Source organism: Stegodyphus dumicola, chromosome 5 (assembly GCF_044657685.1).
Source record: "Stegodyphus dumicola isolate Sdum_Otavi_A_Nest chromosome 5, ASM4465768v1".
NCBI classification, from domain to species: Eukaryota; Metazoa; Arthropoda; class Arachnida; order Araneae; family Eresidae; genus Stegodyphus; species Stegodyphus dumicola.
This window is the reverse complement of record NC_140772.1, coordinates 195,574,582-195,592,810: the sequence shown is the minus strand read 5'-3', so window position 1 is coordinate 195,592,810 and position 18,229 is coordinate 195,574,582.

Below are 18,229 nucleotides of genomic sequence, written 5' to 3'. Positions count from 1 at the left end.
CAGCACATTCGAGAGGTCCGTTCGAGTCCCGACGAATGCATTGCTCATTTTTCATCTCTCTTGCTTTCAAAAAATACCTAATGTCTCAACAACATAAATAAGAAAAGAAAAGCTATGCAAAGTTGTCTTAGAAGCGTTTTATTGTTCTAAATAAAACAACCGAAGTTCAAACATTTGTGTGAATAGCATAGAAACAAAAAAAGAAAAAAAGCGATTTTGTAGGATGTTTGTACTTTGTAGGAAGCAAAGTACACAAGAGAAAAAAGAAATTTTTCTTAAAAAATAAAATGTCTGCTGAAAAATGTGATAACAGGTACGCATACTGTGAAATCATAACATATTCAAAAAGATATGTGAAAGATACGTAATTCAATAAATATGAATTCGTGAGCTTTTTATAATTAAAAGAAATTTCTTCTGCAAATTAAATTTTTCTTAAATAAAGAGTTAGTACTATCCCGTACTAGGAAATATTAGAATTGATTAATCTTTATTTTTCCCTTTAGGTAGAAAACGAACGTTGAACAAGAATTAATATCATATATAAACATCAAAATATTACGGATGAAACATTCACTTTACCGATTCTGCCAACACTACTAGTGGAACGATAAATGAATAATATAATTAGTCAGTTGATTATATATGGACAAATACTATAATGAGGTTTTTGTAAAGGAAGCAAAAGTGAATTTTGACAACCATAAAAACTGTTTAACAATCTTACTTGATTTAAAAATTTTATAAATATTTCCAGTCCTCAAAACTAGCGAATTTTAAGCTTTTACCATATATGTTTCATTATTTTGTATACTGTGCAATATTCAACAATGTTGTTACATATAGCTTTATTGGATCAATTCAAACATATAAAACAGTTCAAGTATCAAACAAAAACAATGATATATAATTAACAAGTAATATTTTTTTTAATTCCTACATAGGTCAATAAAGAAAAAATTTTAAAATACAAAAAAATTTTAATTAAAAATTTTAAAGATTTTTAATATGTTAAAAAACTGTATTAACATCAAGTGTCATCCACTACAAGTTTAAACAAACGTATATGAGCTTGAGTGGATGAATAAAAAATATTTTATGAACGATTGAAAATTAATTAATTAATAATTAATTAAATAAAAAATTAAATCAATTCCTCCTTAATTCAAAAAAGAAAATTTTTAAAATATCAAAAAATAAATACAAATACAAAATTAAAAAAATACAAAAAAAATAATAATAAAAATTTAATATGTGAAAAAACTGTATTAACATGAAATGTCATCCACTAGTTTAAAAAAGTTTTAAAAAATGTATTTGAACTTGAGTGGATGAATATTTTATTAACGATTGAAAATTTGAATAAAATATAGGGAGAGTGTGAGCTAATAGTAGGAATTTAAAAAAGAACAAACATTTAATGCAAGAATTAGAATAAATGAACATAATAGCAAACGTAAAATGTTAAAAATTTAAACAACAAAGGAAAAGAACATAAGAGATGTAGTATTTATAAGGAGTTCATGAGAGCTCTGGCATTCCTGTATAGTTTACTTATCTCACCACGTTTCTGAGACTCTTTATCTAGTTCTGGACATAAAAGAAGATGCTCTGCATTCATGATGCCCGAATTGCAAATTTGGCCAATTTTATTAAGAGGATGTGCCACGCAATCGGAGCCTATTTGCAGTCTGAAATTTGCCACAGTTTCTTTACGGGGTTTTTGATAAAACATGTGTCTTGAATTTTCCATGTGTCTTGAATGTTAGCCCAGGATTTGCCTGTTGATGTTGCTGCCAGATCAGATTTAAAAGTATCCATTAATTTCTCAAAAATATGCTTTTCAAGTGACTCTGGAGGAAGTGGTTTGCTGTCTTGCGGCTCAAGTGTTCTTCTCTTGGCTAGAGTGTAAGATCTACTTGTTTATCTTCTAATGTTACAACTGAAGTGTGTGTAGAAACTACACAGGAGACGGGTAAAAAGGACCTTTTATTAACTAACTATTAGTAACCCTTTAGAAAGTTCACAATGCTTCGACTTGACGTTAACACACTGCGCCTCACTCGAGTGGTAACTCAAATAATTAAAACTAAACTGAAAATTTGAAGATATTAAAAAGTATTAGAATTAATCTACAGGCTCAGATAATCCTGTTACCTAAACCCGCGTCAATAATCTAGTAGCAGCAAAGTTATAGCTGTCACGCAGTGTTAACTAGCAATAACTGCAGAAACAGAAGTTCATACTACAGAAATACAGCGCTTGCCTAAACTCTCTAACTTTCCTTTCTAGAACTCAGTATTTAAACCTTTTCTCCTCAAGGTAGAATTTGCATTACTTCACGCGCGCTACCAAGTTTAAATATTCTAGCATTGACAATTAGGGGAATGAAGGCTTATAGGAAAGAAAACATAACTTAAACTAAATTGGTTATTTAAAATAAATATAAATCCCTACAAATAAGTCTGCCTTTTCATTACCGTCGATACATTCATATGAAAGGATCCAATTTGAAAACGATTCTTTTGTTTGTTTATAAAGAAAGTTCAAGGTTTGTCTTATTTCTGGGATAATTTGGGTATCTGTGTCATGATTTATAACTGCGGCCTGGATGGCTGCTCTGGAATCGGCTAGCATAACTGCTTTAGAGAAACAATCGATCTTTAGCTTGAGGTTTTCCAGACCTAGTGAGATTGCAAGGATCTCTGCATCAAAATTCGACATGAAGTGTCCCACAGGAGTACATTGGGAAAAAAGTTTACTGTATACACCAACCCCAGTGCTGTCTTGTATTTTAGAGCCATCAGTGTACACTCTAGTCTAATCTTCTTCAGGTTATTATTCATATAACATGCATAATGTGCTTGATTTTAATATTGCATCAGAATGTTTTTCTTTCCCAAGTCATTAATATCTAGCTGGTATTTGATATCAATGTATTCAAGGGGATTAATCATGATCTTGCTACAATTCATTAGTTTGTTTTCATTTATTTCTTGTAATAATTTCTCACAAGCCTCCAGGGAAGACATTTGGGTCTTCATAGTACTTGGTTTGCATTGATTCATCAAACATAATAGAGATATTCAGGTGACTCCCGCTAAATAGTGCAGAAAAGATTTCAGTATTTAGAGAGGAAATTGTTACCACGACAGAAATGTACAGCCCATATGTTCAATTATGAAAGAAAGTTTTTCAGTGGAACACGGAGAACTGATGTCAAACACAGATCGTGAATTAGAGAATAACTTCTACTATATCCCACATCACTTCATATTGAAGGACTCTAGCTTAATGAAATCGAGAGTCGTTCTTGATGCGAGTGTTTTAACACTCGCATCAAGAACAGATGTTTCTTTAAATGGTACATTAATAACAGACCCAACAACACAAGATGATTTAATTTGTACTTTAGTAAGTTTCATGCTTCATAACATTGAAATAAAAGCTGATATACGAATGATGCAGAGATAAATAAAAGTTCATGAAGAAGCTCGAAATTTTCAGAGAATTTTATGGACAGACATCCCAGAAAAACAAATACAAGTTCGCAATAATACGGTTTTATGTAAGATAGCGACTGATGAAGAACTTTTTGAAGGCAAAGAATATGGATTTTAAAGAGATTTTTACCTTGATGACGAACTAACTAATGTTAAGGATACTTAATGTTAAGGAAGATATTTCGTTGATAGATGAATTATAGCAACTTCTAAAAAATGTGGTTTTGAGCTCCATAAATGGTCAACAGTGAATCATCATTGTTAAAAATGTTCGCTTAACAAATACGGATAACAACAATATTCATTGTGTAAATAGAAAATAAAACAACAAAGTTAAGTAGAATGTTGTGTTTGTGACAACCATATTGAATGGCTCGATTATTTCATATCTACAGTCTGAATTGATAAAGGCGAAGGAAATGAATTTCTACCTCGTTTGAGTTATTCAGTGAACCAGCCACAGGGAAAGATTTAAAGTGACATATCAATCATTTATATATATATATATATATATATATATATATATATATATATAAAACATTTTACAATTATACTATATTATAAGTTATTTTACTTATCTTAAATTCAATATAATAATTATTATAGCCATTTTTTAATTTTTGTTTCACGATTATATAAAATATTTTAGCTCAATTAATTAATGAATAAATTATTTATTTGATTGCTACATTTTGAGCCTATATATGTAATATATTCAGGCTCAGAATCAACGACCAGGAACAGGAATTTGGATGGCGTAGAAGTGTTGATCCATAATGACTAGGAAATCGGAGGCGAAGGCATATTAAATCTTCAGTTTTATTTTCAGCAACATGTTATGGCTACACACAAGTCGGTAGATTAAATGTAACTTTTCCAAAAGGCTTATATTTTTGATAACTTTGTAGGAAGAAAGCAGCAGTAGACAGACAGCAGTCCAGCTAAGGCAAAGGGTAGACAGAAGTGCATAATGTTGAGGATGAAATCTTAAGTCAAACTGAGTTAGTTTTGGTTCTCAAAGCATTTGGATTGGATAGTTAATATTGCCCTAAAATTATTATTGGTATTGAGTTTTAGTACAATTTACATCACCAGAATTACGAAAGAGTCATATGACATAGATTTTTCTCGAAATGACGCAGTGCAAATAGAGGTTAATATATCTTTAATTTTGCATATTTGTATATTTTTTCCATTTCAATTAACTAGTTCGAAGTTTTTTATAGTTATAAACTTTGATAATTATACAATACTAGATGCCAATCACCTTTATTAAGGAACGGAGGTTTCTATGTGTAATTGTATTTAAGCATCCCACAGCCATCAGCAAGTTGTCACGCTGATTTGCATTGTAGAGGATTTGTCTATTTTTATCAAAGTTTATTTGTTATTGTACTGAATTTTTTTTTACTTACTGTGTATTAAGTTCTAAATTCCATTTTACATTGCTTTGCAATTAAGAAAATGTGAATTATTTTATAAATAATTAATTTAAATTTCATGAAACTGTAAAAGAAAATTTTTGTTTTATATTGGTAACATCAGTTTTTATGAAAGACTTTCAGGACTGCAAAATATGGTGATTATGATATTCAAGGAAAGATTTTACAGAACTGTGAACTTTCTTGAGAAAAATTAGGGCATTCTTTACGATGAATTTAAAAACTTTTAATTTTCAAGAATTTTCAATTTGAATTTATTGTTAAAAATGATCTCTGTAAGGTTTTATACTTTAAAAAATTATTTATATCAAAATTTTGTGATTTTTTCTCACTGTTGTATTTACCCAGTTTCACTAATTTTGTAATGCTTTCTTCTAAAAAGGTTTTTCTGTCGTCACGCCTTTTTCTCTTTGAAGGGAAGGGGGGGGAATATGTAAGATAAAAAATATGTGAATCAAAATTATAAAAACTAACGGAAAAATAAAAAATCGCAATAACTTCGCTGGATTGCGTCATTTCTAGATCATTCTATGGCCTGCGCAGCTCTGATGACGTAATAATTGGGAACTAAAACTACCATTGCAAACCAAAACTTCTCTTCGCGTGCTTCCATCTTTCATAACTACTCACTTCAGCTTCTGTCTGTGCTGTGCTGTGCTTGGATGCAATTTCGCTACGCTGCTTCCTATTGCAATAATATCAATAATGTAAATGTTTTTGAACAGGCACGACTAGAGTGCCAAGTGATCTGTGGCCACATAATGTCAGTTGGAAATAAAAATGGAATTAAAATCGCCTCGACTGCCAAGTTTTATTTACGAAGTCAACACATTAGCTTACGACGCAATCAGAATGCTTCCTCTTCGATATAGCATAACTACGCATCAAAAGTGCTCCGTCTTTTCCTTGGTTTATTATGTCATATATAAGCAAAAATATAAAAGTAAATGATCCCAAAATTAATGAATGCCAAAACCATTAGATAAAATATCAAAATAATTACGTTAATGTTTTTTAAACAATTTATGATTTCAACTAAAGTAACCCAATCCAAATTTATAGAAATATAAACAAAAGCATTTGTTGAAAAATTTTAAAAACCATAACTTATTTATAGATTCAGTGTTACCGAAAAGTGTTACCTAAGAATTATAAAACAGAGAATTTATTAAAGATGATCCACTAAGAATTACAAAAAAAGGATCTCTTTAAAAACAGTTTTCAAACTTCACTTTCTTAACAGAGAGGGCATAAATATTCTGTTTTCTTTTCTGATATACATATGCTGAGACATGAATCACGTCGTTAAAACAAAAGCGAAAGAGTAATAGAGGAAATATCCTGTAGGCACAGTTTGAAAGCGTGTTTCTTAAACACTGGTGATTAAACTTGATGTACTGGTATATTTTACATTTCAGCACTTATTAAAAGTAATGGGCTGTCTTAATTCATGTAAATTAATTAGGATTGTTATGAGAATAATTTGTGAGATTTTAATGATTTGAATTCCAGTTTTACATTATTTTCATCAACAAAAACAAAAGTCCGAAAGATCTATAAATCTATAAGCTCCGAAAGATCTGTAAATGGAGCTAACTGATTTACACCGTGATACAAATCTTATTTAAAAATTTGAAGGTAAAAATTTGATTAACTTTAATTAGTACTTTTCAAAATATCAATATCCTCAGTTATGAATAATTGCTTTGTTTGGGAGTACATTTACATGTGAATAGGTTTTTCTCCGTAACTGAAAATTAAGAAGTCTACGAAAAGAGCCAGACTGCAGTATCTACAATTTGTAATGAATATACTTTCTAGTAGTTTCTAGTTTCCCGCATATTTCGCTTAAGTTCTCTTCTTACACTTGTTGTATCTCGTTCAAAAAATAATAATATTTTAGTCAACAAATCCACATAATGACGCAAAAGTGTAGTTCGGGCGTTTCGTTTTTCTGATCGTTAACAAAATCTCAGATACATCTGTGGCAGCTGTTATTTCCTTCTTGCAGAAAATAAGTTTTTGTTGCCAGTGATTATAAATTTTCTTCATTAATTTGATTTCACATTCTGTACTCAAATGGCAGTTGATTCTGGGAGAAACATACTTACTCCATCTAATGCTGCTTTTAAATCCAAGCTTGTCTTGGAAATCAATTGGAAAATGGAAGATATTTGGATTATCATTTGGAAATGCACGTACTCGTCAGTAGTAAATATTGAGAGCGAATTTTCGAAGTATTTTTGTAACCTTGTCTCTAATGAACGTTGAGAGTACTATTTATATTTGGCACTATATGTAGCTATTTATAAAAGCCAATTTTTCTACACTGGTTTGTTGCACCCATTACCCATTCAAATGAGTAATATGCATCATATTTTTATAGGCCAATGACATTGTCCCCGAGGAGGAAAAAAATAAGCTAACAATAATTTTAAAAAGTACATATTTTTCAGACTGTATTATTTTTAAGCTAAAACTATTAATTATTAATTTACATATATACATTATTACATTATTACACACATACAAGCATATCATTTTGACTTAAAGAAAGTTGCAATGGATTGATGATGGTTCTCTGCATTATAACTTGAACAGACCTTACTGCGTAGTTAGAAATATGACACTAGAAGACAGACGTGGCCACTGATTTAGAAAACATAATTTATGACATAATTAAAAAGAAAGACGTAATTGCTCGCGAAGCAGTATTTATACTAGGCTGGTGCATATGTACAATTAAGCTACGATTGGTTAATTTTAGATTTTAGTTCTCTTTGCAAGCAGCTTTATATAACGGTCATTTTGTAGACACATTAGGTATTTCTTTAAAGCAGGAGAGATGAAAAATGAACAATGCCGTCGCCAGGACTCGAACCACGGACCCCTCGAATTCCCGTCGAGCGTGCTGACCACTGTACGAAGGCAGGCCACGATGGCGGGTGAAATACCTTATAATGTGATTTTCAAAGATCTTGAATTTGGAAAAAAAGATAAACTTAAGGGGAACCATCATATTTATTATAGTCAATTTTGAGGTTGCCAATTATTTCGTAGCGTAGCCATCGTATTTTACTATATCTTACATACATATATATATATGTATACGTATTCGATAAGCGAGTAACGAGTCAGAGACGAAGTGGAACATACTGGCTCGTCTACGAATGGCTTGACTGCATTCTACAGATGAGCGTGCAACAGATGATACATTGCTTGCAAGTGAGCGTAGAAAGAGAGAAGATAAAGGACAACAATATATGAAAGGTACAATGGTGGCTTTTCGACTTATCAGGAATGCGTAATAGGGGCTAACTGGTTTGCTTAATAGAGGCTAGCTGTGACAAGTACAGGATTGTATGGGGTACAGGTTGTACAGGGCTCTGTAACGCCAAATACAGGATTGGTATGGTGGTGTATAATGTGCAGCTGAGTTAGTCCATTGCGACCATCAGAGAGCTCAGACAAAAGCGGGATTCATTTGAAAAGATGATGTAGTATCATTTATTCCCTCCATCAAGAATGTTCTAGGACAGGGATGGGCAAACGTTTTCCGTCGCGGGCCAAAAATCGAAAACAAAAAGTTAGGGCCATGATAATTTTTTTTTTTAATTTTAAAAACAATATACAAGTATTACAATTTAAGTATGTTAATGAAATGGAAGTTTCAATTTCATTTTTAAAAGTTCCTTATATTGAGGTTCGAAGTGAGATGTAATGATTCTAAGGAACGAGGCTAAATGCTCATCTGTCAATCTACTTCTGAAATAATTCTTTCTAAGGTTCGTTGTTGAAAACACTTTTCACATATATAAGATGAAGCAAACGTAGCGCTGATTTTCTGGGCGTGGGATATTAAATTTGTGAAACTTAGTTTCGATAATGATTTGTAAAACTTTGGTATATTTAGGAACAACTGCTTGAGATGATTGTTAGATTGCAATTCAATTAATTCTAGCTGCAAATCTGACCTCACTGCTTCACAATTCACGTTGAAAGACATGGTAAAGATCTCCAATTCTGTTTGAATGGCACTGAAATCTTGAAGTCTGCGTTCGAACTCAAAATTCAGTTTTTTTCAAGCCATCTGCATAATTCTTGAGCTTCTCTTCATTTACTGACGGTATTGAATTTAACTTCGGGAAATAAGACAAGTCGTTGTTAGCTAGCTGCCCAGCAAACAGATTAAGTTTTAGTTTAAAAGCTTTGAGAAGAGCCAGATATCGCCAATAAATTGATTTTTCCCTTGAATCTTGACATTCAAGTTGCTCATATGACAATATGAGAACATATGAAAGAAAATCTGCGAAAAATGAAAAGTCCGAAAGCCATTCTGTAGGTTATAACATTTCGCACTCCGCAGAACAGCCTTTATCATGGAAGAATGACGCAATGTCGTCTTTCAGTTGCCAAACTCGCTCGAAAACACATTTTGCATTAAGCCACCTTGCTTTCGTGTAATACAGTACATAAGAGCATTCAAATTGCACGAACTGAAGAAAATCTCGAAATTACCTATGAGTAATACCACGACATCGAATAGTATTTACAAGCTTCACGACTGCATCAAACACGGGTTTCATATTCAATGCAGATTTACACAGAGCACCATTATGTAAAACACAATGCAGATAAAGAACATTGTTCCCGGGATAGTTTTGATTAAAGTCCAAGAAATCCAGGTTTTTTTTCCTGTCATATTTGGTGCTCCATCGGTCATAGTATTACACATATTTATTATGGGCACTTCAAAGTTAAAAGCCCTTCTTGAAATTCTCGAAAAATATCACATATCGTTGTAGTTCCCTTTAAAAAACCCGTGCACGCCAGTTCATCGGTAATTTCAAAGTTCTCATCAATACCTCTTATAAATTATACTAATTAAGCAGTATCATTTATATCAAAGCTTTCATCCAGAGCTATGGAGCAAAATTTAAACAGTGCAGCCTTTGACTCTAATTGTGATGTCAAATTTTTATCGATGTATCTTACAGAGATAACCTTACAGTCTCAAAATTATTTTTTTTGTCCAGACATAAAATATCAAAAAATTGAAGCATGCTTTGTTTAACGAACTCCCCATCAGTGAGAGATTTATTATTTTTAGCAATATTGTATGCTGCAATATAACTTGCATGTGTAGCTGCTTTCTTGGATACTGTTTACATTCTTTAAAAAAATCGGCCCGATAATTTTTTACAGACTTTCTGCATATTGTTTTCTTTCATATTCGGACATTGCTTCGCAACGGGAATTCTTATGCTTAGATATAAAATGACGGGAAATGTTATATTATTTGAAGACTGCCACAGCTTCATTGCAGATGAGACACACTGGTTTATCTTTTACAACCGCAAAAAATACTTCCAGGCCCATTCATCATTAAACGCATGGCATTCTGAATCAACTTTACGTTTCTAGTAGCCATTTGGGGGTTGAAATATTTTACGAATAACCCCGCCCGAAAAAAAAAACAAGCACTAACTACTCTATACTTTTAATAATTTCACTACTATTCCAATTGATGCTTTATATCCGCAATCTTTCCATACGCAATCAATAATATTAGAACTCGTGCCGAAAGAAAAAGCCGCTGGCTGGAGCTTAACCTTTTAACTGTCATGCCCGAGATTATCTCGGGCACAGCACTGGTGTTCGAAAATGTCACGCCCGAGTATTTCTCGGGGTAATTTTTTTTTTTTTTGAGTGCATCGTATTGTCACACACGAATATATATCGGGAGATGTTTATTTCGGCTACATTTGGTTTTTCCAATAAAAAAATTTGACAATTTGTATACCCAAATCATCAAAATAACTTGACAGTTAAAGAGTTAAAAAAAATGCGCAGTCTGCCACATGTGAGGTCTAATTCACCTATTGGATTCTCATGTGTCTGCTTCCCGAGAAAGAAATAACGCTTGTTGACGCCAATCTACCGCTATAACTAACAAAGAACTTCCGCTTTTAACACTTTACCGATTGAAAGCTGTCTGTGCTTGCTATTTCCGTCGATCTATGTTTTGTAGAACAAAAATAGAGAAAGTAAAAAGATCATCAGTTCTTTGAAAAAATTGAAGAAAAAATAATGTTTAAACAAAGTAGAAAAGGAGATCGATATATTATATATTTCTTTAAATTTGCCTCGGATCGGCAAATTAAAATTCTATCCGCGGGCTGGATAGAACCTTCCGGTGGGCCGTAGTTGGCCCATCCCTGTTCTAGGCAATAAGCCGCAAACACGTTTGCTGAACAAAGGTAAGCAATTGCAAAAATTTACCAATGCTACTGACGGTTTTGAACAGTACATGTGGTAACTGATAGCTCCGCTATGCAGTCTTTTTCGCTATGCAGAGCTTTTGCCATCTATTCAACATGCACGTAATGCTGTAACGCCTTGTGATGCTTCTAGGTATATTCCTGGCGAATATAATTTGCATATGTGCAGCGCAATGATTTACACGTGATCTACATATTGGAGAAAGTGAGGCCGACTTCTCAAATGCTACAGTTTTAATCGTCAGCAGTCTACATCTTCAATGGAACTTTTCTCGTAAAAGAAGAAGCCATGTCTGCAACTAGAACTAAGATGCACTTTGACCACCGTTACAAGAAAATATTTATAGTTGGAAAAGACAGCAAAAATCTCAGAAGAATGTATTGAAAGCAGTTTTTGATAATCTTAATTATATGATTTAATACTATGATTTTGAAATTTTTTGAAAAAAGTACAAACTGCTTCTTTTTACCAAGAATTTAGCTAACTTTCACACTTTCCGGTAAAATGTTTGATTGTTCATCATTAACAAAATTTCTTATATTTATTGAAAACAGCCACTATAACAGCAATCATAACACAGAAACAAAAAATTCATATAATAGCAAAGCAACTATAATGTAATAAAATTATAGACGTAATTGAAGATAGCAACCAATATAATAATAATGATAATACAAAAAAAACTACGATTTTCATGACAGAATTTCAGAGATAAGAATACAAAATTTAATGGAAAAGAATAATTATAATAGTGGAAATAAATTATAGTTGTTAGCATATTTGTTTATTTTGTTGCATGTGAATTTAAATGTTCTTCAACAATAAATTTCCTAAAGGATCTATATAATTTTTCTCGTAAAACTAAATTAATTATTCAAATATTAACTGTAAAACGTCAGTATTAAATAAGGCTCAGAGAATTTTAATTTATAAATATCAAATTTGACTTAATGGAATCTTTCAGCAGTATAATAAACGATTTCGTTAAAAAGAAATTATTCTCAAATAAAAGTTCATTAAATTACTTTTTAAACTTTTTTAGCAGTTTTATCCATCATTCTTTCACTGCACGCCATAATAGCTTTCGGATAAAAAAAATTAATGCAGGAACTCTTCATATTCAACCATTTTCGATAAGTTTCAAACCACGGTAGGAAAATGGATTGAATATTTTGCGCATCCATTAGTTCATTTTACTGGATATTAGAGTGGCTTATTTCCATATTTAATTTCGTTCAAGCTCAGAAAATGTAATGATAAAAAAGGTCGGTTAAACTCGACAAATTTTCAGTCAAATAAACTGAGTTTTTAAATGCTTAGTTATTAACTCAAAAATTAAATTAAATTAAATATGAATTAATTATTTAAGGAAAATCAGATTACAGAAAGTTACAGAATCGTTACATTATCTTGAAAGAAAGGCCTTCGAAAAATATAATAGTAGGGGGAAAATCTGATCTATATTTACATAGAGTGCGGACGAATAGCCTTTTAACATATCGTTGCGAAATGTTCAGCAGCAGTAAGATAGCTTCCCCGCAAGGCGGATTTAGGGTTGCCAGAAAATGGCAAGAAAAAGAAGGATTGCCAGATTTGAGGCAAAATCGCCCGTTTGGCAACAAAATCGGTGTACGCCATGGACGGAGCGAGAACATTCGAGAACTACGGTATTTGCCGGCGTATAAGACGCATCGGCGTAAAACGCACACCCTTCTTATGCATATTTTTGAAAGATAAAACTTTTATTATCGATCATTATAATGAATTTACAGCATTTTAAATATAAAGTAATACAAATATAAAGTAATACTTTCTGCAAATACACAATCCATCTGAGAAAGAACACCTTTTAATCAACTTCGTCAAAACTCAGACACTCATCTCCAGAGCTAAATAACGAGTCACTTGAAAACCTCTTCTAAATCGGCATCTGAGTTCTCATACAACAAATTGTCCTCTCTACCATTTAGTGCATTACTAATGCCACACTTCCTAAATGATTTAACCACTGTCTCTGTTTTCACAGCATCCCATCAAGCTTTGAACCATTCACAAACGATGTATCGGCGTATAAGACGCACCCCGTTTTTCAGACATATTTTCAACGAGCAAAAGCACGTCTTATACACCTACAAATACGGTAATTCTTACTGGTTTTCTCGAGAATATTCTCGAAGGCAGGTCCAAAGCTATGCATACCCTGCCTGTACGCGGAGTAGCAGTTTAACGTAAAGAGTATAGTAAAGTGCATTGAGTTCAGTAGTACTGCTGTGAGTTCAGAGATTAACTCGAGAGCGATCGACCGAGTCGGAAGCTATACTTTAGTGTCTTCACCATTATAGCCTGATAGTCTGAAGGCTATGTTGCTGACTGTTTCAGCGTGTTAATAGTAGTTTGCGACGGCTGTAAACATGTCTTTGGAACTTTCCTGTGTAATACTGACGAATAAATTGTGCTTTGATTCTTCTCCAAGTATTGTCATCAATCACTCCAAATCCACGAACCCGTTGAACGTAACACTATCATATCATAAGCGAATTACTATTTTTTATTTATTATTCTCCGTATAAAATAGTAGTAACAAGAATGTAATCTGTCTGTTTTTTATACTATGAAACAAATTTTAAAAACTGTGACAGGAAATTGAATACAGGCAATTGGACAAGGAAACTGAATACAAGTAACTCAGTATTTCAGACCTAGTCAACATTGAGAACGAAAGTAAGTGTAATACAAACCTACTAGTGTAATAAATGATATACTATGGAATTGGTTTCAGCACGATTTTTGATTTCTCCTATCCCCGCTTTTCCTTTTCCCCCTTGTCTTGTCTCTATGCGATATTAATTTTCTGAGATATAAAAAAAAAAAAGACTTACAATTTTATATTCGACTACCTTTTTTGTCATCACATCTTTTCTCTATGACAGTATTCTCTTACAGAGTCCTTGAAACAAAAATCATGGCTTAGGGAACGTCTACATAAACATTAGATAGCCATATATTCACATAAAATTAGTTTATTCAACAAGTATTAATATGGATCCTCTCGCGATTTCTCTCGGAATATTACGGCTCCAGAGAAATAGAACCTGGCGAAATCATTTACATTCATAGTTTTTAAATATCCGTGACCTTCCATTTCAATTGAATTTTCTATATCGTACCGGTCTGCATAGTTTCGAATAGTTGGAATTCTGTTCTAAAAACAATGAAAAAAATTATTTGAATACTTATCGTAAGAATAATTTTTACTGCACAGACCAAAAACTATCGGCTTTACAGCGTACACTGGAAATTTGACTTGTAAAAATATTATATCATTAATAGGTCAAAAAACCAAATAAATTGCTATTCTCAGCATATCATATCTTATTTGAACCACATGCGTTATCAACCAGTTTTGGGAGAATAAGGAAATAGCCCTTCATTTTTATCAGTTGAAGATAAATAATATTCTGGCCGTCGAGGTGACCTTCAAGGGGGAAAAACAAAAAAATAAAACTACTACAGCAAATGCAAGAAAAGGCCGCAAATAGATGCGCGTAGGCTGCATTCTGTAGTGTAGGTGAATTATTATTTAAGAGCTTTCACGATTGTCTCTCGGAGACCTTATCGGAAGTTCTGCATTCTCTGCGAATTGCAACATGAGAAAAACACGTAAATAATGCTGATGACCAATCTCAAGGACACAGTGTTGCATTGCTCCATCGTTTCACTGGAAACATAATAAACAAAGCTGGACTGTCACATACTACTTAAAACTCCTAGTCAGTCAATACGTAGAGTTACATTTGTCTAATATAAGTGAATTGAAAAATGAGAATTTTTTTAACACATGAGTTACCGCTATATACAAAACTACTGAGAGCTATATATACTACTGAAAGCATAAAAACATCAGGATTCGCAATAAACAATGTTATCACTATTATGCATTTGAATACATATTATCTATTGCTATAACAGGTTACAGGTCTTGGCACGTTCCTAGATGGCAATAAATTAGACTTCCAAGCTTTTAAGAACCATAGTAGAAGTAAATTTATTGGAATGTTTCATACTCCGCTGACTACGTGTTTCCATACTTCTAAAATGCTTTTAAAATGGTGTATTCTACGAAAGTATTAGAAAATAATCCTCGAGTACCAAGCATAATAACTTGCTGAAGAAGATCATAATTTCAGAGCAATTAACAGATTTATATGAAATAAATTGCATAATTTGAACATTTCACACTATGCAAAGAGAATTGTAACTCCTCTTGCTGATCAATCTTTGAATCCATAACAGTAGGTACTGAGAAGAAAAATCCCATATATGTCCTTTAAGGTAATGCTATATACAAGTGTACTGCAATAATAGTACACTTGTAGTAATGCTATATACCTCCTGGAAAATCCTTTGAGGTATCCGAGTATATTCTAATCGTAAATTTTTGTGAAATTTAAAAACAAAAAAAAAAAAACATTTATTACTTTAAAGCATATATATTAAGCTTCTCAAAACTACTTTCATTTTGTATTTCCGACCTTTAGAAGCAGAATTATAGCTGTTTCTGTTCTATGCCATGAACCGAATGTTTCTGTTTAAGAACCCGGAGCCTGATTGATAGTTAAAGCTAAACACGCTATTATAAATAACTTTAAAATACAAAATTTTCATTTGAATACTTTTGATAATTTTCAAAAAATAATTTTGAAGCTTTACATTTGTAATTAAGAGCAAGGGAACAAGATTTATTTTGTAATTTAATTTTCACACTTGGCAACATTTTCATTTCCTTCTGTTTGTGTTTGCATTACATTAAACCTATTTTTTGTAAAACTTGATTTTTTTCAACTTTGCTGCTAAGAAACAAACCGTAAATTAAAACATTGCCATAGTACTTTTATGAAACTTTAACTAAAAATTCGAATTAAATTAACTAAAAATTCAGGTTAGTACTTAAATATTATCTCCTTTCATTTACAAAAGTGTCTATAAATATTTTAGATATGTACATAAACCTGAATTTTTAGTTAATTTAAACGAATTAAATTAACTAAAAATTCAGCTTTATGTACACATCTAAAATATTTATAGACAATTTTGTAAATGAAAAGAGATAATTTCCTCAAAAAACCGCTAGTGCATGTTTTCAAACAGGTATATTTAATAGAAATTTTACTTTGTATCTTAGATTTTAGCCTATTTAATTCATTATACCTTAACAAAAATAAGTGGCAAATATAAAATTAAAATAACGATAAGTACTTTTGTGAGAACATTTCTAGTAATCCTATATTTTAACACATATTTAACCCAAAATGTAAGAGAAAACCAAAAGTTATATTTCAATAATATGTTTATCAGCTGTTTCTATCATTTTAAGTAATATCCTGCTAAATAACACTTATCATAGATTTATTTGTACTAATTATTCCAAATTTGAGTGTCGAACGTAGTCGGATAACCTTGAATAACTAAAAAAAATCGGAACGTTTTGCGCTTTTACATTAGAACTCGATTTCTTATGAGCATTTAAAAATAAACCCTATGAAGAATTCGAGAAACAAAGTTATAATAAAAAATAATTTTGTAATTTGCAATTTAAAGGGCCAGAAGTTTTGTTTACATCTGCAAATCAGCAGAATTCTTCGCATTAAATTCTCTGATCTTTACACAAAATGCTTATATTTCAAATTTATGTAAATTTATAATTCAGCGTGATAGAAAAATTTACTTACTAGCATACCTATATATTTATTAGTTCATGTACCTATATACTTATTAATTAAAAAATGTAATATGCTTACAGAATTCCAAAGTGCACTGCTTTTTAAATACGTAATTATGAATAGTTACAAACATATGAATATATTTTAATATTTTTATTAGTATTAAGAAAATAAAGATCGTTTATAGGATTTGAAAATGATTATATGCTTAAGTTTAGATTTTCAAGACTATAATATTCCTGCTTACGCACAAATTCTGTGCGAGTATAATATGACTAACTATTATGCTTTTAGTATAAAAATTTTAGAAATGACCTTTAATTTCATGTGTCAAAAATATTATAGTGTCATTAGGTTACATTGAAGCAAGAAACGTGAAAAACGTGCAATGCCCTCGCCTTGACTCGGAGCCTGGACTTCTCGAATACGCGTCGAGTATGCTTCCGATTACACCACGAAGGCATGCGGAAGGGAGGGAGAAAATACTTTATATACTTCTCCTTTAAAAAGGGCGACTTTAGATTAGGGGTCTCAGTTGCCAAATCCTGGTGGTGACAAATTATCGTCCACCAACGTTTTTAGTTCGAGCGCCATTGTAGAGTCATTAGGCTATTTTGAAGCAGGTAATGTGAAAAACTGTAGTGCCCTCGCCGGAACTATAGCCGTGGACGCGCCGAGTGTGCTACCGTTACACCACGAAAGCATGCTGGAAGAAGGGAGAAACTACCTTATACTATAATTATACTTTTATATTAAAAAAATTAATTTCGGGGTTTTAAAAATGAAAAATATTATGTTTCAAGAAAGTATAATTCGTTTATTTTCAAAATACATCATTTTAATTAAACGTTAATTTATTAATTTGGAAAAATACTTCTGCTGAAAACAGTTTTCTTTCTTTGTTCATAATGCTGCACGGAGTGCAAATTGCAAATTTATGTTGATGACGAAGAAGGTGTTTTATTTTTATTATATTCTTCAAATATTTTAAAATCTAGATCATAATGTTAAAGAGTAAGTACATTCTGAGGAATATGGAAATAAGTATATAAAATTTCACGATGATAAACCAATTTTAGAAATATTAAACTTTAAAATGTGTTATAATTTTGTTATATTTTAACATTTTAAAGATGCATAACCTCTTAAATTACTATCCGTAATGTGATCGTACTTTAAAGTAAGCAGTCTGAGATACGTACACTGCGCAAGAAAAAGAGACAGTTCTGTATCTCCCGTTCTGTTGAGCCGATTGACGAAATTCAATTTGCGTTTTTCATGT